Source organism: Giraffa tippelskirchi, chromosome 5 (genome assembly GCF_054371585.1).
Source record: "Giraffa tippelskirchi isolate mGirTip1 chromosome 5, T2T-mGirTip1v1.2.pri, whole genome shotgun sequence".
In the NCBI taxonomy this organism is placed as follows: Eukaryota; Metazoa; Chordata; class Mammalia; order Artiodactyla; family Giraffidae; genus Giraffa; species Giraffa tippelskirchi.
In genome coordinates this window covers 24,037,001-24,061,333 of record NC_137279.1, presented here as the reverse complement: position 1 = coordinate 24,061,333, position 24,333 = coordinate 24,037,001, and the positions used below count along the sequence as shown (strand labels likewise).

Below are 24,333 nucleotides of genomic sequence, written 5' to 3'. Positions count from 1 at the left end.
TCACTCTGTGATACATGACTTTTACAGAACGCAAATGATCACTGACTCTTGTGAAAGTAGATACAATTGTATATTATTTATATTGTTTTCTTGATTTATGGGGGGTTTGTGACTGTAGGGATGAGTTGTTACAGAATTGATAGTACTTTCAATACAGTTTTGTACCTATTTGACTACTTGTAATGCATTTCTCTTCCTTGGGGTTCCTGAATGATCCCTAGTTTGAATGATATTTTCTGAACACATTATAGCCTGCTATCATCCTTCCTCCAATCTATTAAATTCTTGATTAATGTTATTTTATTTTTCAGTTCTAGAATTTCCATTTGATTTTTTAAAAAGTAGATTCCAGTTCCTTGGTGAAATTACTTTTTTTTTCCTCCCTTTAATTTTCTTGAACAGATTAATCACAGTTATTTTAAAGTCCAAGTCTGATAAAATCTTGTATCTGATCACCTATGAATATATTGTGGCTCAGCTGGTAAAGAATCGGCCTGCAGTGTGGGAGACCTGGGTTCGATCCCTGGTTTGGGAAGATGCCCTGGAGAAGGGACAGGCAACCCATTCCAGTATTCTGGCCTAGAGAATTCCACGGACTTTATAGTCCATAGGGTCACAAAGAGTTGGACACAACTGAGCAACTTTTACTTTACATGAATGTATTCCTATTTTCTCTGATTTTTATTTATTTGCTCATGTTTTTTGCCTACTCAGTCATATTTAATAGAATTCTGGGTCTTGTGTATGAAAAATTATAAAGGCTTTGGATGATGTTATTTTATTCCAGAGCAGAATCAGTATTCCTCTGGTAAGAAGATGGAGTATTGCCATATCCCTTTGAGCCAGTTTTGATTTTATTTTTTTGCTTGGAGGGTTAGGATCTTCCAGGATCTCAACTAAAAGTCTGAAATATTTACTGGAGACCTTCCTCTTTGATTGGCCCTACCTTTAATTTTTGTGTACCTGACAGTGTACCACGAAAATCTCTGCTGAGCTATTCTTAGTATTATTATAGGCACTTTCCCACAAATTTCCCTTTCTATAAGGTATTACCTAGCTCCTGTGAGAAAATATGAGAGATCAAACCTTTATAATGTATTCCTCAAACTTTTCAGTAGACATATTGTTAGTTATTAGTTTCAGAGTTTCTGGAGGAGGGGGAAACTCACTGATGATTTGTTTACAGGGGGATAAGTAGATTATCATACTGCTAAGACTTAATCTCTCAGAGTAAGAGCTTGTTTAGTTCCCTCCCCCCCTTTAAATCAGTCATTTCAAATTTTAGAAGAATTGGCTATTTCTGCTTCTTTTATGGAAGGACAATTATGTTTGTAGCTATTCAGAACATCAGGTGCATGCTTACACACATACAGACACATAAAAAGAAATCTTAGCAACCTAAAGTTGAAAAGCTTCACTTGTGTGTATGTGTGTGTGGTTGGGAGTTAACTTTATGCTTAGCTTTTGCGTAAATATTTTTAAAATATTTTTTATATTTGTTAGTATCATTAAAGTCATACATTAAGGATGTTTTGGTTTTTTTTTTTATCTATTTAATACACATGTTAATAGGATAGACTTTCTATGAGTCAGAGGTCAACTGGGAAGACATACTGTTATTTTAAATATGGAGTTTTCTTCTGAAACTGTAACAACGAAAAGGTCAGGTTTGTGAAGCTGGAATCCTGGAAAGAGAAGGAGAGATTTGTAATGCTCTTGAGAGTGTCTGAAGAGGTTTTTAAAATTTCTTTATGTGCCTAAGCACATAAGAGCTTTTCTTGAAATAGCTTTGTAGTTTCTGTGGAGCCTGTCTGTAGTCTTTCAACTGAAAGGCTAATTGAAGCCATCACACCATTATTAGAATAAAGAAGAGAAATGGTGGGATTATGAGGATAATAAAAATGTATGAAATTAGAATACAAGGATTAGAGTCTATCCTAAGGGTTTGATTATAGTCACTCTTTTAAGAAAACATTACTCTTTGAAGAAAAGGAGAAAAATAAGGTTACTTTTTAAAATAGGAAAGGAAAAAACAAAATTAGCCTGCAAAGACATACACAAAGAACCTTCAAATAAAATGCTAATCCTGGTACCTCCTGAATTTATGATTTTTCTCACAATAGAGGTGTGTTTCTATACCAGATTCAGATGCCTTAAATATCCTAAGTAATAAACTCTTCAGTTATTTCTGAGTTAGTTAGCTATAGAATTATGGACACTTCCTTCCTGTTTACTAATTGTTATGCAGTTGGCAATGTCTTTAAAACTCTGAAGCCTCCTCCTTAACCAGACCTCTTCTCGCATCTCTTAAAGACCTTGGAAGGGTGTGAATCTGAATTGCTCTCCTCCTCCTTCCCATCTGTCCAATTCTTAGTTGCCCACTTCCCTTGTGAAACTTGTCCTACCCACTTCTACCCACAGTGATTTAGAGATTAAAAATACTCTTGTACAATTTAGGTTATTATGAATTATATTTTGAACATTATCTGATTGATTTCATTTTCATCTTTTCTGCAGTGTGTTCAGTCTTGGAGGGAAGAGGCTGTCGCTGACATTTTCTTTTTCTTTGTCCCTGCTTGCTGAGTGCAGTCAGTACTGGTTATCCGGTGTTAATATAGTTGACTCAGCAGTCTTGACTTGATGCAGCTGACTGTGTTATTTCATGTCCTGTAGGAAGCCTGTCATCCAGACAGGATTAAATGTGTAAAAAATGTATTAGGGGAAGTGCCTGTAAAAGAAAATGGGAAGGAAGCTGGGTGAGCCATGCTGGTCTGATCCCGAAAGACGAGAGGAAGGGAAGAGGGTCAGATGGAAGTGTGTTGGATGTAGTGCACTTTTGAGGCAAGTTTGGCAAAGCCACTGGGGTGGCCTGTAAGCGCCCACTTTTCCCAGAAGCTGTCCTGCCTTTGGGTTCTTGCTGCGCTCAGTCATTAATTGGGAGCAGCCCATGGCAAGTGTGATCTTGGTGCAACCACTTGGGACCCTTGGTCAATATGTTCCCTTATGTTGGAAATCTGAGAGGTGCATTTTCATGGTCATCACGCTGATATTTCAGATGAAAATTTAATGTACATAAACTCTGAAAAAGCTCTCTATTTCTACCATTTCCTTCTGCAGTTTTATTCATAATGACTATTCAGGTTAAACTTCTTCAGAACATGGCTGCTGCTTTTCTTTATTTTGTAGAGTTCCTTCCTCCTTTTGATGTCCTTTATGTACCATTTTTTAAAAATCAAGAGTATAAATCCTGCAAGTAATTTACCATAATCACACAGCAGTTTCTTATAAAAAGGACATAAAAAATTTTTTTAAGGATATGGCAGTTACTTTACATTTCCTTCGAAACAAAAGGGTATATCAGTTCACTTTTAAGTTGTTGCCAAGGGCTTTTTTAGAAGTGTTATATAAAAGGAAACAAATCTAGGAATCTTGCCAGCTATATTAGATAAGAAAATTGCTTGTGAGTGAATACTTGTGAGACATCTAGCCTTCTACATTTATCGTCACCAGTGTTTAGATGACTTCATATCACTGAATCTATTTTTAGAGCTTATGTTGATATTCCCTTTTTATCAGCATATAGGAAAAACTTAAAAATTTTTTAAGCTCCAAGTCTTTATTATTAGAATCAAGGCAAAAATGATCCTGTCAAATTTATTTATATATATGTATGTATATTTCCATATTTCTCTATATTTGTTAAACAATCTCAAACTTAGAAGAAAGTTGCAGGTACAGAATTTTATTTTCCTGTACTATTTGAGAGTGATTCTCCAACATGATGCGACACCACTCCCAAATACGTTAGGGTGTTTTCTAACAAGCAAGAATATTCTCCCACATGACTTGAATACAGCATCCAAATCAGAAAAGCAAACACTGCTGTATTGCGACCACCTAAGCTTTAGTCTTTATTAAGGTTTCACTAATTATCTAAATATTATCCTGTATAGAGAAGGAATCTAGTTTAGAATCACATATTTCCTTTGATTGTCTTGCCTTCTTGATTTCCTTCTGTCTAGAACGATTTCTCACTCTTTCCTTCACTTTATTGACCTGAAGATTACAGACCAGCCATTTTTTAGAATGTCCCTTAATTTCATTTGCCTGTTTTTTCCTCATGGTTAGATTTAGGTTATATATTTTTGGCAGAAATAACACAGAAGGAATTCTCTGCTCTTCTTTCTTTCTCCCAGGTGGCACACAGGTGTGGGTGCTTCCCCATTTTTACCCTAATTGTATAAATAAGATGCTGTTTACCAGGCTTCTCTGATATGAAGTTACTCTTCTTGCCTTTGTAATTGATAAGTATTTTGTGTGACACAATTTGTAGCTATGTAAATATCTCATTCCTTATCAGACTTTCCATTTATTTATTACTTACTGTAGTCACTTGGACTTGTGAATCTTCATTTTATTCAGGGGATTATATTCTCTCACTAGTATTATTTGTTTTGGTGCTCAGATTGTCCCCAATTAGACAGCAGGAGACTTTTAAGACCTTCAAATGATAGATGTACTCTATCATTCTTAGAGCATTGCCTTTCTTTCTGCCTCAAAAAGATGTTCCAAGATTTTTTTCTCTGCCCTAGTTCTGCAATTAGCCATTTCTCCAAGGAGCCCTATTTTCTTTAGTCAAAAATGGTAAGAAACCAAGATCTGCTAGGTGTATTCATTGCTTTGGGATGTCATTTCTCACAAGTCACCACAGTGAACAGGGCTGGGAAATATAAATATACACAAAGACATACGTAAGCATGTGTATGCACACAAACATAGATTTTTATTGAGATATAATTCACATCCCATAAAATTCACCCCTTTGAATAATTGAACAAGTTAGTGGTTTTTAGTATATTTAAGAGGTTATGAAGACATCACCACTATTTGATTCTAGAACATTTCCATCACTCCAAAAAAAAATCCTGTATCCATTACAAGTCTCTCCTCATCATCTCTGCCCTCAGCCCTTGACAGTCATTGAACTTTCTGTCTCTATGGGTTTGCCAACTTTTATTGTTGTTTGTTAATGTAGTTTGGTTGGTAACTTTTTTGCATTAATTCTGTGAAGTCTGTATTTTTTGTTATTTGTGGCCACTGAAGTCTCCACTTGGTGATTAGCTAGTGTTTAGACAGAGATTTCCTTAAATGCCTGTAACCAGTAAGTTTCTCAGTCTTTGTCATGGGGCTGTGTGTATGTATTTAGGAATGTCTTCAGTACTCATCAATCAGCCAGTTGACTTTCAACTTGTGCAGAATCTCACGGATGGCCAGAGGTGAGATTTTAAAACCATCTCAGGCCTTTTCTAAGCATACACAAAGCTTTGGGCATCTCTCAAACCTTATGCATAGGTGTGGCCCTATAAATTCTCAGAAATATATCCGAATCTTTCATAGGCCTTATGGACATCTTGTTTCCAAGCTTTACCTTTAAGCCTTTTGGTTAGTTTCTTGTCTGCTCCAACTTTCATCTACCACCTTAGGCAGTCGCCATGTTTAACGTGTCTGTAATTGTTTTTGACAAATGCCCCTGGGGAAAAGGCTTCCATCCTGAGTGAACGTTGCAGGTAGACTCTTTGGGGAATCAGTAGACAGGTCAAATAATGATAATTTTCTGGGAGTGGGTCTTTACAGGAAGCTCTAGTCCCATTTTGCTCCCTCTGGTGGCTGCCAGGCTGCTTGTTTTCACTGCAGAATGCAAGCTGTTAGTTTTCAAGGTCTTCATGTTGCTACGGAGCAGGGGATGGAACTAGGGCAAGTTAAAAATGTCACAGAGTTCCTCGCTCTTACCAAAATTCAGTTGCTTTTCTGGAATAAATGTCCCTCAGGCTGCTGCAAACCTTTGTTCGATATCCAGAGCTCTGAAAAAGTTGATTATAACAGTTTCTGCCATTTTTCTTGTTGTTAAGGAGAAGCGCATTTTTGGAGATCCTTAGTTTGCCTTTTTTTTTTTTCTGATATATACTGCCCACATTTGTTTTTTTTTTTTTTTTTTAATTTTTTAATTTAAACTTTTATTTTTTTTTTTTATTTTTTTTTTATTTTTTATAAATTTATTTATTTTACTTGGGGGCTAATTACTTTACAATATTGTAATAGTTTTTGCCATACATTGACAAGAATCAGCCATGGGTTTACATGTGTTCCCCTTCCCGAACCCCCCACCCACCTCCCTCCCCCTCCCATCCCTCTGGATCATCCCACTGCCCCGGCCCCGAGCCCTTGTCACATGCATCGAACATGGAATGGTGCTCTGTTTCACATATGACAATACACATGTCTCAATGCCATTCTCCCAGAACGTCCCACCCTCACCTTCTCCCTCAGAGTCCATAAAATTGTTCCATGCATCTGTGTCTCTCATTCTGTCCCGCATATAGGGTTATCGTTACCATCTTTCAGATTCCATATATATGCATTAGTATACTGTATTGTTGTTTTTCTTTCTGGCTTACTTCACTCTGTATAATGGGCTCCAGTTTCATCCATCTCAGTAGAACCGGTTCAAATGTATTTTTTTTAATGGCTGAGTAATATTCCATTGTGTATATGTACCACAGCTTCCCTATCCATTCATCTGCTGATGGACATCTAGGTTGCTTCCATGTCCTGGCTATTGTAAACAGTGCTGCGATGAACATTGGGGTACACGCGTCTCTTTCAATTCTGGTTTCCTCGGTGTATATGCCTAGCAGTGGGATTGCTGGGTCATATGGCAGTTCTATTCCCAGTTTTTTAAGGAATCTCCACACTGTTCTCCATAGTGGCTGTACTAGTTTGCATTCCCACCAACAGTGTAAGAGGGTTCCCTTTTCTCCACACCCTCTCCAGCATTTATTGCTTGTAGACTTTTGGATAGCAGCCATTCTGACTGGTGTGAAATGATACCTCATTGTGGTTTTGATTTGCATTTCTCTAATAATGAGTGATGTTGAGCATCTTTTCATGTGTTTGTTAGCCATCTGTATGTCTTCTTTGGAGAAATGTCTGTTTAGTTCTTTGGCCCATTTTTTGATTGGGTCATTTATTTTTCGGGAATTCAGCTGCAGAAGTTGCTTGTATATTTTTGAGATTAATTGTTTGTCTGTTGCTTCATTTGCTATTATTTTCTCCCATTCTGAAGGCTGTCTTTTCACCTTGTTTATAGTTTCCTTTGTTGTGCAAAAGCTTTTAATTTTAATTAGGTCCCATTTGTTTATTTTTGCTTTTATTTCCAATATTCTGGGAGGTGGGTCATGGAGGATCCTGCTGTGATTTATGTCGGAGAGTGTTTTGCCTATGTTTTCCTCTAGGAGTTTTATTGTTTCTGGTCTTACGTTTAGATCTTTAATCCATTTTGAGTTTATTTTTGTGTACGGTGTTAGGAAGTGTTCTAGTTTCATTCTTTTACAAGTGGTTGACCAGTTTTCCCAGCACCACTTGTTAAAGAGGTTGTCTTTTCTCCATTGTATATTCTTGCCTCCTTTGTCGAAGATAAGGTGTCCATATGTGCGTGGGTTTATCTCTGGGCTTTCTATTTTGTTCCATTGATCTATATTTCTATCTTTGTGCCAGTACCATACTGTCTTGATGACTGTGGCTTTGTAGTAGAGTCTGAAGTCAGGCAGGTTGATTCCTCCAGTTCCATTCTTCTTCCTCAAGATTGCTTTGGCTATTCGAGGTTTCTTATATTTCCATACAAATTGTGAGATGATTTGTTCTAGTTCTGTGAAAAATACCATTGGTAGCTTGATAGGGATTGCATTGAATCTGTAGATTGCTTTGGGTAGAATACTCATTTTCACTATATTAATTCTTCCAATCCATGAACACGGTATATTTCTCCATCTGTTTGTGTCCTCTTTGATTTCTTTCATCAGTGTTTTATAGTTTTCTATATATAAGTCTTTTGTTTCTTTAGGTAGATATATTCCTAAGTATTTTATTCTTTTTGATGCAATGGTGAATGGTATTGTTTCCTTAATTTCTCTTTGTGTTTTCTCATTATTGGAGTATAGGAATGCAAGGGATTTCTGTGTGTTAATTTTATATCCTGCAACTTTACTATATTCATTGATCAACTCTAGTAATTCCACATTTGTTTTTATATCGGTTCATATGTGTTAAAAACTATGGATTCATAGAAATACTTCCAACTTCAGTCCAGCACCAGAGGATTAATTCTAGTGTCCTGCATTTATAATTCCCTTCTCTGACAATGAGAAACCCAGCTCCCATTATCCTTAAAATATTAATCCATTAGATCACCATTGCTGTCTGTGACCAATCTCCCCTTGCTGCTGGCACTTCTCTCTTGCACAGAGAGCCTCTTTACCATGGTCAGGCTCTAACGCCTGGGCCAGAATGTCACCCTGCATGTACTCACCTTGTCAGCCACCACTTCCTCACATGGATGGTCTTGTCATCCTGGTTAGGGTCGGATATCGCATGCCAGCTTACCCTTCTCTGTTTCTGTCTTTCTCTCCCTAATGGCGTCAGGAAGGAAATGGGTAGAATAATGATGTTTTACAGATGAATTTTATTATCCTTTGTGTCTCTCCTGAGTTTTACTTGTGAGAGTTTATGAAGATATATTAGACTTACATTGGCATATCTGGCTTCAAAGAGTGAAAAAAAAAAAGGTACAACTTACGTATCTAAACAAACTTGTGAGTTTTTTGAGGGGGGCATCTAGAGAAAACTGAGCATTCTCAAGAAGTCAGTGAACCTAAGAATCCATAAGAATTTTAGTAGTAAGACCCCTTTCAGATAGCTTCACATTCATTCTGAAGATGGCTGAAATGAGATATTTGGGAAAAGGGCATAGTAATCTTTCTTGATGTCAGCTTGTCATTGCTACCATTTATTCAGCACTTCACTGTGTACTGGGCACTCTGCTTAATTCTCAAATAAACTTATATGGTTTCTATTTTTACCTTTGTGTTATAGATGAAAACATCTGTCCCCCTTTATCACAAAAGTCCTCAGAAGATTTGTCTATACTTGCTGTAACCAATTCTTCTTCTCCATCTCTGTCCTAAACTTGTATCAGTCAGCATTTTACCTGTATCACTGCTCTGAAAATGGTCTGGTCAGAAAACAAATGTATTCCAAATCAGAAAGAATCATCATAGTCTTTTCTGTCTCAGTGAGTAGTAACTCCATTCTCCAGGCACTCAGCTAGAAACCTTGAATCATCCTTGAACTCTGCTTTCTTTCTCTTTCACTACTTTTTAAAATAGTAGCAACCATTCTCTACCCATCAGGGGCAGCAGCCCCAGGATGTCAACCCACTGTGTGGTTTGCAGACGTTGGAGTTACTAGGAAAGATACGACTCACACGGGCATTGGAAGGAGCAATGCTTTACTCATAGAAAAGAGAGAGCAAAGTCAGCTGCAGCAGTGAGTGTCAGCCCCCTGTGGTGAGTGAGTCCCACCTGTACTGTTGCAGGGAGATGGTCTGTGCTGCAGGGATGGGCCACGTTCCCTCCTCACTAAGGCTGTAGATAATAATGGTGGGGTTGGCCAGGTGCCATATGACACACACACTTCAGCAGAACAATGAAGTACACATCAAGCTAGAAAAGGAAAATATACTCCCAAACAAGACAGTAAGCTCAGCTCAAGCTGTGAGGACTCCTTATTTCCACATGTGGAAACGTTCCAGGCCTACGGTGCTTTTACAGCCATGCAAAGGTCAACAGGCCGTGCATGACTTCCTTTCCCAATACCACACACCTGTCCTTTAGAAAGCCTTTTTGGCTCTGTCTTCAGAATATACGCAGGACCTGACTGTTTAATCACTATCTCCACTGCAGCTACCCTGGTCTAAGCTATGATTATCTACCTGATCTTTCTGCTTCCAGTGGCTTTCTATACTGCTGCTGCTGCTGCTAAGTCGCTTCAGTCGTGTCCAACTCTGTGCGACCCCATAGACGGCAGCCCACCAGGCTCCGCCGTCCCTGGGATTCTCCAGGCAAGAATACTGGAGTGGGTTGCCATTTCCTTCTCCAGTGCATGAACGGGAAAAGTGAAAGTGAAGTCGCTCAGTCGTGTCCGACTCTTAGCGACCCCATGGACTGTAGCCTACCAGGCTCCTCCATCCATGGGATTCTCCAGGCAAGAGTACTGGAGTGGGGTGCCATTGCCTTCTCCGGCTTTCTGTACTATTCATTGTAAAAACCAAAGTCTTTATAGTGGTTTACAGGGCTGTGAATTTCATGTATTAGTAGTATTTCCATCCTGCATTTTGCCCCAGCCATACATGCTGTGTTTGCTCACACACTGAAGTCCTTGCCCTGGCTATCCCCTCTGCTTGGAACAATCTTCTCCCAGAGATCTTTGTGGCTTGCTGTTTCACCTCTCTCAGCTTCTTGCTCAAGTGTTACTTTCTCGGTATGGCCTGCCCTAACCACCTGGCTTAAAACTTTAATCTCCTCTTAACCCAGCACTTCTTAGCCCTTTTCCCTGCTTTACTTTTTCCCACTGCGCTTAATAATTTCAGACATACATGTATGTATCTTTGTACCTATGTTGGTATTTATTTATTTAGGCTGTTATATTTTTCCACTAAGAAGGCTTATTTTATGAGAGCAAAGATTTTTGGCCTTTTTGTTCACTGCTTAGATCACCCTTTCACATAGTAGACTCTCAATAAATATTTGTTGCCTCAAAAGAATTGAAACTTAGGGAATTGAAATAATTCTGGTAAATGGCAGAGCTGAAATTTGAAGTATTTGGCATTCAGATCCACTAGTAGAAAACTTTTGATTAAGCTTTTTCTAACCCAGCAATCAATGATTTTAGAGTTATTGAACTGGTCACTGTAGTTAGGGACTTATTTTATGATTACAGCTAATCTGATAACCTAATAACTGTATTGCTTTCATGGTAAAACACATGCTGAGTTTCATAGAAAACAGTGGATAATGAATGGTTCGTTACTGTGGACTACTGGTACTGAATAGTAAAGAAATAGATAAAAACAAGTCAGTGATAATATTCTAAAGGTTTGAGTGAAAAGAAATATGATCAGGAAATTGAGTACTGAAAATTTTTAATAAAACATTGATTTATAATCAAAATTTAAAACTTCAAATTGTATTGTGGGGCTACACTCACATTAAGTTTTCATTTACTTGATTGTTCTAATGTTTGTGGTCCTTCTTAAAACTAATAATTTATTATTCCAATCAATAACAATATTTGTTTTATTAATTTAAAATGCTTTGTATTGATTAACTTTTTGTAGACTTATTCAGAAATAAACAATTTCACTTAATTTTGGATATGCCTGTGTGTGTATATGTGTGTGTGTCCAAAAAAATATGTATTTCTTCAAGAAGATATGTAGACATGGACAAATATAGTTATTAATATGCACATACACAGAGTCAATCCTCATTATTCAGAGACTCCATATTTTCAAATTCACCTACTTGCTACGATTTGTTTGTAACCTCAAAATTGATACTTTTGCTGCTTTTGTAGTCATTCACTGATGTGCCTGTACACAGTGTCTGAGTCGCTTGATGAGTAAGTACCTGCCAAGTTCAGATGCAACTAGGTAATGCTCTGCCTTCTTGTTTCAGCTCTCATACTACACACCAGTGTCTTTTTTGCAGTGTAGTTAGTACCTCCTTTTTGTGCTTTTGGTGATTTTGTTGTTGGTGATTTTGCTGTTTAAAGTGTTCCCCACGTGTCGTGCTGAAGTGCTGCCTGTTTTGCTAAGCACCAGAAGGCTGTGACAGAGAAGGCAATGGCAACCCACTCCAGTATTCTTGCCTGGAGAATCCCAGGGACGGGGGAGCCTGGTGGGCTGCAGTCCATGCAGTCTCGAAGAGTCGGACACAACTGAGCGACTTCACTTTCACTTTTCACTTTCATGCATTGGAGAAGGAAATGGCAACCCACTCCAGTGTTCTTGCCTGGAGAATCCAGGGACGGGGGAGCCTGACAGGCTGCCGTCTCTGGGGTCACACAGAGTCGGACACAACTGAAGCGACTTAGCAGCAGCAGCAGCAGCAGCAGAAGGCTGTGATGTGCCTTGTGGAGGAAATACGTATGTTAGATAACCTTCATTCAGGCTTGAGTGAAACACTGTTGGCTGTGATTTCAGCATTAATGAGTCAACAATAAATATTTTAAAAGGTGTATTTAAGTAGAAACACGTGTAACACAAGATTGTATATTGATCAGTTGATGAAAATGTTGTGACCAGAGGCTTGCAGAAGCCTAAAACACTGTATCCCCTCGGGATAGGAATTGAGTAATCTGCTCAATTCAGTGTTTGCAGAAACTTCATGGAGCATAACTAGGGTAAGTAATGAGAATCAGCTATACATGTACCGTTTTCTCCGAGGAAAGTGGTTTTTATTAGTTGTCTGTTTTACTATTTGAATCATTATATTAAACTCCAGCTCAGTGTGTGTCTTTCATAAATTTATATTCTAGAGATGTCACCCAAATTGAAATCTTAACATAAACCAGTGCTGTGTACCATTCAGTGAAATGGAATGTTACTAATAAGTAATTTTTTAAAACTTTAATTAAATTTTTAAAATTATGAAATGTCATATTTTTAAAATTTATCAAAAATTTAAAATTATGAAATGTTTTCAAATATATTCAAATTTTTAAAATTATGAAATGTATCATACATTCAAATGAGTAAACATAATTTGTATTTATGATTAGAAAAAATCAATAATAGAAGCAGTATCCCTGTACATACAATTTAGGAAATATATCATTATCAATATCTTTGAATATTCCCAGATGCTCTTCTCAGATTCAGTGTTCCCTCGCCAAAGTCAACCACTGTCCTAAACTTGGTGTTAGCATTCCTCTTCTTTAACTAAAGCTCTCTCTGTGATTTGTTTCTGAACATTCATTGAATACATAGCAAAAAGAAAAATTTATGTGTTATCATTAGGTCTTTCTGTTGCTCACGTAAACTGTCCCACATATGATGTCAACAATCATTGAGATCTAGAGACTGTATACTGACAGTAACTAAGGCCTTGGGCTCTGAAGCTGGGTCTTAGTTTGAAGACTGGAGCTGCCTCAGTTTGAGTTCTGACCTGCTGCTTACTAACTGGGTTACCTTGCACAAGCTGTTTACTTTTACTTTGCCTCAGTTTTTTCTTCTATAAAATGGGGATATTAAGAGTGCTTAACTGAGAGGGTTATTGTAAGGGTTAAATAAATTACTTATGTATCTAAGGTAGCTTAGCTGGTAAAGAATCCTCCTGCAATACAGGAGACCCCAGTTTGATTGATGGGTTGGGAAGATCCCCTGGAGAAGGGATAGGCTACCCACTCCAGTTTCTTGGGCTTCCCTGGTAGCTCAGATGGTAAGGAATCTGCCTGCAATGCGGGAGACCTGATCTCTGTGTTGGGAAGACCCCCTGGAGGAGGGCATGGCCACCCACTCCAGTATTCTTGCTTGGAGAATCCACATGGACAGAGGAGCATGGCAGGCTGCAGTCCATGGGGTTGCAAAGAGTTGGATACGACTGAGCAACTAAGCACAGCAATTTCAAATCCTGAAAGATGATGCTGTGAAAGTGCTGCACTCAATATGCCAGTGAATATGGAAAACTCAGCAGTGGGCACAGGACTGGAAAAGGTCAGTTTTCATTCCAATCCCAAAGAAAGGCAATGTCAAAGAATGCTCGAACTACCACACAATTGCACTCATTTCACACGTTAGTAAAGTAATGCTCAAAATTCACCAAGCCAGGCTTCAGCAATACATGAACCGTGAACTTCCAGATGTTCAAGCTGGTTTTAGAAAAGGCAGAGGAACCAGAGATCAAATTGCCAACATCCGCTGGATCATCGAAAAAGCAAGAGAGTTCCAGAAGAACATCTATTTCTGCCTTATTGACTATGCCAAAGCCTTTGACTGTGTGGATCACAATAAACTGTGGAAAATTCTTCAAGAGATGGGAATACCAGACCATCTGACCTGTCTCTTGAGAAACCTGTATGCAGGTCAGGAAGCAACAGTTAGGACCGGACATGGCACAACAGACTGGTTCCAAATAGGAAAAGGAGTACGTCAAGGCTGTATATTGTCACCCTGCTTATTTAACTTACATGCAGAGTACATCATAAGAAATGCAGAACTGGAAGAAACACAAGCTGGAATCCAGATTGCTGGGAAAAATATCAATAACCTGAGATATGCAGATGACACCACCCTTATGGCAGAAAGTGAAGAACTAAAGAGCCTCTTGATGAAAGTGAAAGAGGAGAGTGAAAAAGTTGGCTTAAAGCTCAACATTCAGAAAACAAAGATCATGGTATCTGGTCCCATCACTTCACGGGAAATAGATGGGGAAACAGTGGAAACAGTGACCGACTTTATTTTTTTGAGCTCCAAAATCACTGCTGATGGTGACTGCAGCCATGAAATTAAAAGACACTTACTCCTTGGAAGGAAAGTTATGACCAACCTAGACAGCATATTTAAAAGCAGAGACATTACTTTGCCAACAAAGGTCCGTCTAGTCAAGGCTATGGTTTTTCCAGTAGTCAGGTATGGATGTGAGAGTTGGATGGTGAAGAAAGCTGAGTGCCGAAGAATTGATGCTTTTGAACTGTGGTGTTGGAGAAGACTCTTGAGAGTCCCTTGAACTGCAAGAAGATCCAACCAGTCCATCCTAAAGGAGATCAGTCCTGGGTGTTCATTGGAAGGACTGATGTTGAAGCTGAAACTCCAATACTTTGGCCACCTCTTGGGAAGGGTTGACTCATTGGAAAAGACCCTAATTCTGGGAAGGAGGAGAAGGGGACGACAGAGGATGAGATGGCTGGATAGCATCACCAACTCGATGGACATGGGTTTGGATAGATTCCGGGAGTTGGTGATGGACAGAGAGGCCTGGCGTGCTGCGATTCATGGGGTTGCAAAGAGTCAGACACTACTGAGTGACTGAACTGAACTGAGTAAATATTACTGGTTATTTGTTAGAAAAATTAATGCTGAAGAATTATTTGAAAAGCCACTTATATTCTTGTGCTATATTAAGTAATCTTTTCTTTAAATGTTATTCTACTTTTAGACAACCATGTGTTTTAATGATTCTTGTCACTTTGTGACCTCTTTTCATTTAGCTTATTGTAGCATTACTTAAAATAGTATTTCTTCGGTATCTCTTTTTTTGTCTCTCAGATTGTGTGAGATCAGATCTCTTTTTAGTTTGTAAGTGAATTTATTCTACATATTTTATATTTGGATTTTTCTCCCTAACATACTCATTTAAGGGCTACTGAGCAATAATCCGAAGGCTGATTTGTTTATCTGTTTGTTTTGGTCTCATGTTGGCAGAAGTCCATTGTAGTGATAGATTTAACAGTTTATCTAATATTAATAAATGGAAAATTGCTTTACATAAATGTCAAGCTCCTATTAAAGTGGGGAAATCTGAGTTAGTATTTCCTATTCTCAGAGCTATATTAAATTTTGAGACAATTCAATATTTAGGTTAGAGTTTAGAGAAACACTTAACATGTCATGGTTAAAACCGATAAACTTAACTACAGTCTATTGATAGCCACTAAGTCAACAAATACATCAGTACTTTAGTAGTATCAAGAAGCTGAATGGGACTCTGTTTTAGAAGTTTAATTCCTTCTTGCATGCCCACATAGCAGCCTATCTGTCTTGTTAAAGAACATCAGATTTCATTCTTACTGTGAGTCTGAACTTCCTTCATCTTTATCTGTAAGTGTGATTATTTGATAAAATAGTGCAATATGTTGCACATTTCTGAGACAAAAGAGAAACACCATGCTATATTTTCTGTATCAATCTGATAAAGACATGTGAGTGAGAGTGTTTGGAGAGAAATAGGTTTTTGATAAGGCTTTAGACAATCTAGCTCTAAGACTAAAAACTTTCCTTAAGGATTTTAAAATAATTCAAGAACAGTAGTGGTTATTGTGTATTTTGGATTGGCAAAGAAAGTCTCACTACCCTGTGGAAAATTATGTTCAAAATTAGCATCTCTATCAATGCATAACACTTATTCACAAGGCAAAAAAAAATCAAGTGTTTTCCATATTAATTTTTCAGAATATATTTTTAACTGGAGGATAATTAACTTTACAATGTTGTGTTGGTTTCTGCTGTACCATAGCGTGAAACAGCCATAAGTATACATACATCTCCTTCCTCTTGAGCCTCTCTCCCTCTCCACTCCCCTATCCCATTCCTCTAGGTCATCACCGAGCACCAGGCTGAGCTCCTTGTGTTATACAGCAACTTCCCACTAGCTAGCTATTTCACACGTGGTAGTATATATATTCCAATGCTTCTCTCTCAATTTATCCCAACCTCTCATTCCCCCACCATACTGATTTTAATAAGGAGAACTTAAATTATATGTACGTGTTAGCACCAACATGATTAAGCTTTAACAACTATCTGTGTTTTCATGTCTTAAGTTTTAGCTTGTAGTTAGTATGTTAATAAACATGCATATTACATAAAGAAATTAAAACTTCTCCTTCCCTAAACCCAGAAGCTATGGACTGAAAAATATTAAGCTGCCCTTGATCAGATTATTGTCTTTTTCTTTTTTCTTGAGAGTATGCAATCTGATTTTCCATGTCTGTTGAGCCCCAAGGCAAATCAGAAGATAGACCCTCTTATCTTATGTGGATCCAAACACATAAATGTCTAAGAAGAATAATTCTGCACACAGTCTAAGTGAATGTCTTAGCTTGTTACTATTACAGGAACACCACTCACTTGGGGGCTTAAACAACAAACATTTACTACTCAGAATCCTTGAGGCGGGGAAGCCTTGGTCACAGTGCTGGCAGTTTTCAGTGTCTGGTGAGGACTCACTTCCTGGTTCATAGATGGCCATCTCCTCGCTGGGTCCACAAGTGGCAGAAGAGGTGAGAGAGTGCTCTTGAATCTCCTTTGTAAGAACAGTAATACCATTCATGAGAGCTCTACCTCAGGACCTAATCACCTCCAAATGGCCCCACCTCGAAATAACCATTACTTTGGGGATTCAACATACGAATTCTGAGAGAACACAGTCTCTAGCAGTGATATAATAAAGGTATAAAGTATATAGGCTCTGTATTTGAGAAGATTTGGGTTCAAATCCTGGCTTTAGCTGTTTAACTTGCCCAGGTTAATTACCCTCTCTCGATATCACTTTTGTCATCTCACAGGCTTTGTGAGGATTTATTGAGAATGTGGGAAAGCATTTAGCACAGTGTCTGACATTGTCTGCCTTTGACCATGCAGCATGCCTAAAGAATCTCAGTATTCTTCCTTCAAGAATGTGAGGCCAAGCTTGCAGCAATTCTGGTCACATCCTCTTCTTTAAGAGTAAGACAGTAGAACCTTGTCTGAGATGCTTCCCTTGCCATTATCTCCATTCCTTGCACTATGGCCTGGTTACATGCCCTTTCCCTCTGATCTTCCATCTGTCTGTTGGAACTCATCTCACTGTGTACTTTCTCATTGTACGTGCTGAGTTCTTCTACAAGATTCTGAGCTGAGGAACATAAACCATATATTTTCACCCTTGTGTCTACCTCAGCACAATGTTCGATTATATAATAGATACTCTGTAAGTAGTGACTTGCTGACTGAATATATAAAGTTCCCTTGGAACCCCAGCCAGAAGAGTAGTCTGTAGTCCAGATCAGAGTGAAGAGAGAGTATAGAAACAACATTCCCCCCCGAAAGTTACAAAGTATTTTTAAATACACAGAAAAGCTCAAAGAACTGTACAGTGAACATCCATAAATCTATCACATAGATTCTATAATTAATATTTTGTTACCTCTTTTATCAGATGTCTCTACCCATCTACTCTTGCATTCCATTAATTAACCCATCTTAATACTTTAAAGTATCTTGGAGTACTAAAGGTGCTGGTTTAGGCATTTGGGGTAGGTCAGGCCTTGGGCTCTGGCAGTATGGTTGCGATCTGAGACCCAGAATGCTTCTGAAGCACTGGAGCAGGCACTGGTATGGTCTTCAGGAAGCTGGCCAGCCACTCATGCAGTTTACAAACCACACTCTGTGTCCTGCTTCAGGAGCAAGCAAATGTGTGCATGCTTCTCACAAGTGGAGTCCAGTCTTCACACAGCCCTCCTGTTAATCCCCTTGTCCCTCCAACCAGCCACTGGGCTCATCTTCCCTGTGTTGGTCCCCAAGGTTGGGGCACCAATATGTGGCTCAAACCATTCACTCCCTAGGAGGATCTCGTTCCCGTATAATTTCCATTTTCCTCTGAGTCTGCTCCTGGGGGCACAGGTTTCATCACTTCTCTTTCCTTCCTACTTGATTCTCTGTGGATCTTTCTTACAGTCTTAGTTGTACAGTAGTCTTTCTACCAATCTCCAGTGAGTTTTCAGTGAGAACTGTTCCACATACAGGTGTATTTTTTGATGTGTTCATGGGGGAGGTGAGAATCCTCCATTTTCATCTCCTCTCCACTTGGGCATGTTCCCAATGACCATTCATAGATATTTCTCTGTGATGTATCTTTTCAGATCTTCAGTCCATTTTTAAATTGGGTTTTTTGATATCAAGTTGGAGGAGTTCTTTATATATTCTGTTCAAGACTGTTTAGATACATTTGCAAATATTTTCCCAGTCTGTAGTTCAACTGTTTTCTTAATGGTATCTTTTTATCAGTGTTGTTGTTGTTGTTGTTCAGCCGCCCAGTCATGTCCAACTCTTTGCGACCCCATGGACTGCAGCACACCAGGCCTCCGTGTCCCTCACTATCTCCTGAAGTTTGCCCAAGTTCATGTTGATTGCATCAGTGATGCCATCCAGCCATCTCATCCTCTGACACCCTCTTCTCCTTCTGCCTTTAATCTTTCCCAGCATCAGGGACTTTTCCAGTGAGTCATCTGTTCTCATCAGATGACCAAAATACTGGAGCTTCAGCTTCAGTCCTTCCAGTGAATATTCAGGGTTGATCTCCTTGCTGTCCAAGGGACTTTCAGGAGTTTTCTCCAGCACCATAGTTCAAAGGCATCAATTGTTTAGCATTCTGCTTCTTTTTGGTTCAGCTCTCACAACCATATGTGACCACTGGGAATACCATAACCTTGACTATACGGACCTTTGTCAGCAGAGTCATGTCTCTGCTTTTCACTTTCTAAATTTTGCTAATGTCTATTGTATCCGTTTATTTTTTTTAATAGTTAATACTTCTGTGCCCTGGCTAAGAAACCTTTGCCTTTACAAAGATGTTCTGTCTTTTTCCTGAGTAGCTTTAAATTTTACTTTTATATTTAGGAGTATGGTATGTCTAGAATTAATTTTTTCATATGAAATTAAAGTTAGGGATAAAGGTTCATTAATTTCCCCCATATGGATTCCAGTTGTTTGAGTACATTTGTTGAAACAATCTCTATAGGTTTCCATTTTTACATATGTAAAAATTTCTCCTTTCCTCACTGTTATCTTGCTAACCTTGTTGCAATTAAATGACTATATAAGGGTGGCTCTACTTCTAGCAAAAACAAGACCAGGAGCTGACTGTGGCTCAGATCATGAACTCCTTATTGCCAAATTCAAACTTAAATTGAAGAAAGTAGGGAAAACCACTAGACCATTCATGTATGACCTAAATCAGATCCCTTATGATTATACAGTGGAAGTGAGAAATAGATTTAAGGGACTAGATCCGATAGAGTGCTTGATGGACTATGGATGGAGGTTCATGACATTGTACAGGAGACAGGGATCAAGACCATCTCTATGGAAAAGAAATGCAAAAGAGCAAAATGGCTGTCTGAGGAGGCCTTACAAATAGCTGTGAAAAGAAGAGAAGTGAAAAGCAAAGGAGAAAAGGAAGGATATTCCCATCTGAATGCAGAGTTCCAAAGAATAGCAAGGAGCAATAAGAAAGCCTTCCTCAGCAATCAGTGCAAAGAAATAGAGGAAAACAACAGAATGGGAAAGACTAGAGATCTCTTCAAGAAAATTAGAGAAACCAAGGGAATATTTCATGCAAAGATGGGCTGGGTAAAGGACAGAAATGGTATGGACCTAACAGAAGCAGAAGATATTAAGAAGAGGTGACAAGAATACACAGAAGAACTGTACAAAAAGATCTTCATGACCCAGATAATCACGATGGTGTGATCACTCACCTAGAGCCAGACATCCTGGAATGTGAAGTCAAGTGCGCCTTAGAAAGCATCACTACAAACAAAGCTGGTGGAGGTGATGGAATTCCAGTTGAGCTATTTCAAATCCTCAAAGGTGATGCTGTGAAAGTGCTGCACTCAATATGCCAGCAAATTTGGAAAACTCAGCAGTGGCCACAGGAGTGGAAAAGGTCAGTTTTCATTCCAATCCCAAAGAAAGGCAATGCAAAAGAATGCTCAAACTACTGCATAATTGCACTCATCTCACACGCTAGTAAAGTAATGCTCAAAATTCTCCAAGCCAGACTTCAACAGTACGTGAACCGTGAACTTCCAGATGTTCAAGCTGGTTTTAGAAAAGGCAGAGGAACCAGAGATCAAATTGCCAACATCCGCTGGATCATCGAAAAAGCAAGAGAGTTCCAGAAAAACATCTACTCCTGCCTTATTGACTATGCCAAAGCCTTTGACTGTGTGGATCACAATAAACTGGAAAATTCTTCAAGAGATGGGAATACCAGACCATCTGATGTTGAGAAACCTGTATGCAGGTCAGGAAGTAACAGTTAGAACTGGACATGGAACAACAGACTGGTTCCAAATAGGAAAAGGAGTATGTCAAGGCTGTATATTGTCACCCTGCTTATTTAACTTACATGCAGAGTACATCATAAGAAACGCAGGACTGGAAGAAACACAAGCTGGAATCCAGATTGCCGGGAGAAATATCAATCACCTCAGATATGCAGATGACACCACCCTTATGGCAGAAAGTGAAGAAGAACTAAAGCGCCTCTTGATGAAAGTGAAAGAGGAGAGTGAAAAAGTTGGCTTAAAACTCAACGTTCAGAAAACTAAGATCATGGCATGTGGTCCCATCACTTCATGGGAAATAGATGGGAAACATTGGAATCAGTGAGAGACTTTATTTTTTGGGGCTCCAAAATCACTGCTGATGGTGATTGCAGCCAAGAAATTAAAAGATGCTTACTCCTTGGAAGGAAAGTTATGACCAACCCAGACAACATATTAAAAAGCAGAGACATTACTTTGTCAACAAAGGTCCGTCTAGTCAAGGCTATGGTTTTTCCAGTAGTCATGTATGGATGTGAGAGTTGGACTGTGAAGAAAGCTGAGCGCTGAATAATTGATGCTTTTGAACTGTGGTGTTGGAGAAGACCCTTGAGAGTCCCTTGGACTGCAGGGAGATCCAACCAGTCCATCCTAAAGGAGATCAGTCCTGGGTGTTTATTGGAAGGACTGATGTTGAAGCTGAAACTCCAATACTTTGGCCACCTCATGAGAAGAGTTGACTCATTGGAAAAGACCCTGATACTGGGAAAGATTGGGGGCAGGAGTTGAAGGGGACAACAGAGGATGAGATGGCTGGATGGCATCACTGACTTGATGGACTTGAGTTTGGGTTAACTCCGGGAGTTGGTGATGGAGAGGAACGCCTGGCGTGCTGTGATTCATGGGATCGCAAAGAGTCGGACACTACTGAGCAACTGAACTGAACTACTTCTAGACTTCTTATTCTGTTTTATTTGTCTATACTTGTATCAGTTTTACATTGTCTTGGATATTGTACTTTTACACTAGGTGTAGTAAAGGCTTCTCTTCTGTTACTTTTTCCCTAGCATTTCTACTCTTGCTTTCTAGCTGTTACAGTCATCCCAGTCTTTTCTCTGATTCTTCACACCAGTAAGTCTATTGTTTAATATCCAAGTTTTATCCTTCCATTGTGGCACATGGCCTCCAGCAAAAGCCGTAAAGAATGAGAATTTTACCCAATGTCATTACCTTCTTCCAAGTTTATTTTCCCCTCCAGTTTCTTCCTCCAGCTTTTTGCTCAGTGCTTTCAGATAGTTATGTATTTTGTCTGCATATAGATTAAATTTGTTACCAGAGGGAAAGTTGGTCCAATTACTCCTCCATTATAGTAGTGCTCTTTAGTTCTTCTTCACTCTCTGCCATAAGGGTGGTGTCATCTGCATATCTGAGGTTATTGATACTTCTCCCGGCAATCTTGATTCCAGCTTGTGTTTCTTGCAGCCCAGCGTTTCTCATGATGTACTCTGCATATAAGTTAAACAAGCAGGGTGACAATATACAGCCTTGATGTACTCCTTTTCCTATTTGGAACCAGTCTGTTGTTCCATGTCCAGTTCTAACTGTTGCTTCCTTACCTGCATACAGGTTTCTCAAGAGACAGGTCAGATGGTCTGGTACTCCCATCTCTTTCAGAATTTTCCACAGTTTATTGTGATCTACACAGTCAAAGGCTTTGGCATAGTCAGTAAGGCAGAAATAGATGTTTTTCTGGAACTCTCTTGCTTTTTCGATGATCCAGCGGATATTGGCAATTTGATCTCGGGTTCCTCTGCCTTTTCTAAAACCAGCTTGAACATCTGGAAGTTCACGGTTCACGTATTGCTGAAGCCTGGCTTGGAGAATTTTGAGCATTACTTTACTAGCATGTGAGATGGGTGCAATTGTGCGGTAGTTTGATCATTCTTTGGCATTGCCTTTCTTTGGGATTGTAACGAAAACTGACCTTCTCCAATCCTGTGACCACTGCTGAGTTTTCCAAATTTGCTGACAGAATGATCTCTGTTCGTTTCCAAGCAAACCATTCAATATCACAGTAACGGAGAACCATCAGGGATGCACTAAATAAGGATAGTATTAGAACCTCTCCCCTCTTTCTTTGTTAATTGTTCCTTTTCTTTTCTCTCTGTAATCCTTCTGCACACACATACACCCACACACACACACACCGACCCACCCCTATCCATGAGCTCTGGATAAAAGTACAAATAAGGACTCATGAATAAAACTATATAAATCAAAGAAAATTAAATAAGCAAAAGGATGGCAATCCATCTTTCAGTTTTTATAATTAGGCTGAGCTTGTGAAACTGGTTATAATGAAGAAAAGCTTCTTTAAAATTCATTAGGAAATGATTCTGTGATCTAATTTTTCTCTCATTAGATTAGGGTGTGATAATGTCATCATTGGCAGAAGGTTAAAAGATAACAACAGTTCTTCAAAAGGCACCATTAAAACAATAAAAAGGCAGGCCATGCACTGAGAGAAAATATCGGTAATAGATATGTCAGATAATGATTCTGTCAACAGAATGTATAGAGAATTTTCATGAATCGACAGTGATACGATGAGCAACTGAGTTAAACAAATGAACAAGAGCTCAAAGAGATAGTCTCAAAAGAAGGTGTATCAGATGCCTAAAAACACATTATAATACATTCTGTGTTATTAGCCATCAGAGAAATTTAAGTCAAAACCACAGGAATTAATAAAAGGAAAAAGACTGGCAATGTCAAGTATTGACAAGAATGTGAGCAATGAGTACTCTTATGTTTTGCTGATGTGGAGGCAATAACTGAACAATCACTTTGCACAATAATCTGGCAATATCTTACAAAGTTAAACATACACTTAGCATTTGAACTTGAACCTCCACTCCTAGGTATTTACCCAAGGGAAATGAAAACCTGTGTACACAAAAAGCCTTGTGTATACAAACCAGCTTTATTTGTGCTAGCCCCAGTCAGGGGGAAAAACACCCATATGTTCACCAGTGGGAGAGTGGATAGACCAATTCTGGTATATTTATACAGTGGAATACTACTCAGTAGTGAAAGTGGATGATTTACTGATGCATTCAACAACATTGAAGAATCTCAGAAACATTATGCTGAGTGAAGGAAGTCAGACACAAAAGAGTATATATTAATCCATTTATATGAAGTTCTTCTAAAAATGCAAAGCTAATAATTGTGAAAAAAATCAGCTCACTGGTAGCCTAGGGTGGAAGTGGTTTGACTTCAGAGAATCATGACGGACATTCTAGAATGATATAAATATTCTATAATGATAGAGTTACATGAATGACTCAAGGAACTGTGAAATTAAAAGGTATGCATTTCATTGAATATAAGCTATATTTCAATAAAGATTTTTTAATTAAAAAAAAGAATTCTAGTCCTTATACTCTGACTACCTTGGCATATGGAAGATATGATAACTGTTCCTCTTTATCTTTGATAACCATCGCCCTGGACAGAGAGAATTTTTATACTTACAAAATCACAGTGCATTGTATTGTATTAAGTACATTAAATGGAGATGCTGTCACTAAAATGAAGCACCACAGATAGGTAGGATACATGGAATGGGGT

At 38.7% G+C, this 24,333-nt stretch overlaps 1 protein-coding gene across 12 annotated transcripts in view; it reads left to right on the top strand.

The window, feature by feature from the left end:
- The window catches only part of RABGAP1L (RAB GTPase activating protein 1 like), a 652,518-nt gene that overhangs the window by 387,784 nt on the left and 240,401 nt on the right, over window positions 1-24,333 (top strand). The window lies entirely within an intron of this gene.